This window comes from Corylus avellana, chromosome ca7, assembly GCF_901000735.1.
Source record: "Corylus avellana chromosome ca7, CavTom2PMs-1.0".
Lineage (NCBI taxonomy): Eukaryota > Viridiplantae > Streptophyta > Magnoliopsida > Fagales > Betulaceae > Corylus > Corylus avellana.
In genome coordinates this window covers 28,702,993-28,705,390 of record NC_081547.1, presented here as the reverse complement: position 1 = coordinate 28,705,390, position 2,398 = coordinate 28,702,993, and the positions used below count along the sequence as shown (strand labels likewise).

Here is a 2,398-nt window from a genome sequence, read left to right as displayed (position 1 = left end):
GGAGAAGCATTTTATCAGCAAACCATCCGCATGGTGCTGAGCTGTCCTGGTTAAGTGAACCATGGTTATCAGCATTTTTTATAAAAATTAAAAAAATAAAATCACGCTCTGAAAAGTAAAAGTGTGATAGGGTTTCGAAATTTTTATTTTTTCCCCCCAAAACCTTTCCCTGTCCTCCTCTCCCACACTTCTCCCTCCCGCCTTCTCCCATCACCAAGCACTGCCGCCACCCAACAGACTGCCACCCATGGCACCAACTCAAAATCCGAAGACGCCACCCAGCCGCCACCGGCGACGCCCGGTGAGTTGGAGAAGGTATGTATAGATGATTTCATTGTTTTGTTGGTTAGAGCTTCTTTCATTTTGAGAAAAACAAAAAAAACAAGTCAGTTCGTGGGTTTTGGGTTGTTTGTGAGTTTTGGGTTATTTTTTCATGTTCTTCGATTCTATACAACTCCCTGAAAGAATGGGTTTCGATTTTGCCGAATCATCATCGATTTTTCTGTGTCCTTCGATTCTGTATAATTATCTGCACGAATGGGTTCCGATTTCGTCGATCTCCATCTATCCAAGCTCTCTCTCTCTCTTACTCTATCTCTTCTGCCCATTGTATGGTTTTCATCTGCATCTGCAAGCTGATTTTGTCTTTGGAAGCAACTAATGAACATGAAAAATATTATTGAAGCTCTTTTGTCTTGGACGCAAAAGAAAGTTTTGATTCCTTTGTGTGTATGGCTGGTTTTGATTGTTAACATTCTCGAATTTGTTTGTGTTTTCTTTTAGTTGTAGCTAGATAAATCTTTCATTTTGAGAAGAAAAAAAAACACAAGAAATGGAATTTTAGTTAGTTCTAGTACGATTTTTCCTTTGCTTTTCGGTTGAGAGCCGATTGGTCATGGGTCTTCTTTCTGCCATGGCCGAATGGGCTAGGTGGGGGGATTTCTTTTGCTCCCTGCTTCGGTTTTGCTTCACTCAATAGTTTTGAAGATTTTAATCCCTTTGATTTTCGGTGGTTGGTTGGATGGGTATATTTCTTGAAAACAATTCTTGGATATTTGGTCTTCGTGGGTTTCTCTGTTTTTGTCTAGTTTTGGATTTTTTGGTTTTACCACGCACCAACAAGAAGAATGAAAATGAGATTTCTAGTTTTTGTTTTGGTAATTTTTTTAACCTGGGTTTCTCTTTTCATTTTTGGATACTGCTTCTGTTTTTCCTACTCATAGTTCTTAGTGTTTTGCTTATTTTGCAGAGACATGGTTTGTTGCTGCAAAGAGAGTTATTATCAATGATGATAAGATGAATAAAAATGAGAAACGCTTGAAGTTGCATTGAGAAACTCTCGGATTGTAACCTTTTTGATTGTTTGTACCTCTTTGAGGATGATGAAAAAAAACAAATTATTTATATTTCTTGAAGTTGATTTTATGTAATACTTGAAATTATAGAGTTTGTTAAAATGAACAAATGATTTTGGTTGCTTCTTTAATCTTATCCACGAGGGTAAAGGCATTTCATGATTTGGACATAACTTGCAACGTACAAGAGTTCATGGTGCTTCTATTTCATCTTCAGTTTCAACGGACCCAAAATTTATAGAAGCTTTAACCAATAATACATACAAGGCATCAATCAAATATCGAGGTTGTTGGACAGTGACAACCGAATCAATACTCGAATCACATTCATCAAAAAAAATTTGACTCATCTACACAACCTTTCTTAACCAATTTCACAAGCACAGTGGTCCACATACAAAATAATTTGCAACTTCAAACAACACATTCTCTAATTAAAACTCAAATCAAATCAGAAAAATGGCTAATACATGACAACGTGTAGTTCTTGAAAATCAAATCAAATCCCATCGTTTATCATCCTTTACACCCGGGCTCTTTTGAATTTCTTGAAAATCCCTCTAAAGAGCTTGTAGCTCTGCTTCTCCTTGATCCCGCCCAAAATCTTACATCTGAAAATAAGAAACAGAACATTAGCTTCAAGTTAATTCAAATGAAAGGAAATAAAATGAAAGGAAAATTTTCTTCTGATAAGGAAATTTATCTGCAGCTAGTTGTGAATAGCAGCAGTAACACAAATGAAAGGAATTTTTTTTTTTTTTTTTGGTATAAATAAAGCTCTTTCTAAAGGCAATAAATTTTCTCACAAACATTTCATCAAACACATGTGTAGCTTGACATTCACAACTAGCTACAACTAAAAGAAAACACAAACAAATTCGAGAATGTTAACAATCAAAACCAAACTTTCTTTTGCATCCAAGACAAAGAGCTTCAATAATATTTTTCATGTTCATTAGTTGCTTCCAAAGACAAAATCAGCTTGCAGATGCAGATGAAAACCATACAATGGGCAGAAGAGAGAGAGTGAGAGAGAGAGAGAG

At 35.9% G+C, this 2,398-nt stretch overlaps 1 long non-coding RNA gene across 1 annotated transcript; it reads left to right on the top strand.

The window, feature by feature from the left end:
* Positions 1–141: 141 nt before the first annotated feature.
* LOC132188620 (uncharacterized) lies at positions 142–1,491 on the top strand. Its single transcript, XR_009440902.1, has 2 exons — positions 142–315; positions 1,250–1,491. It is a non-coding gene; the product is annotated as an uncharacterized LOC132188620 (long non-coding RNA).
* The last annotated feature ends 907 nt before the right edge of the window (positions 1,492–2,398 follow it).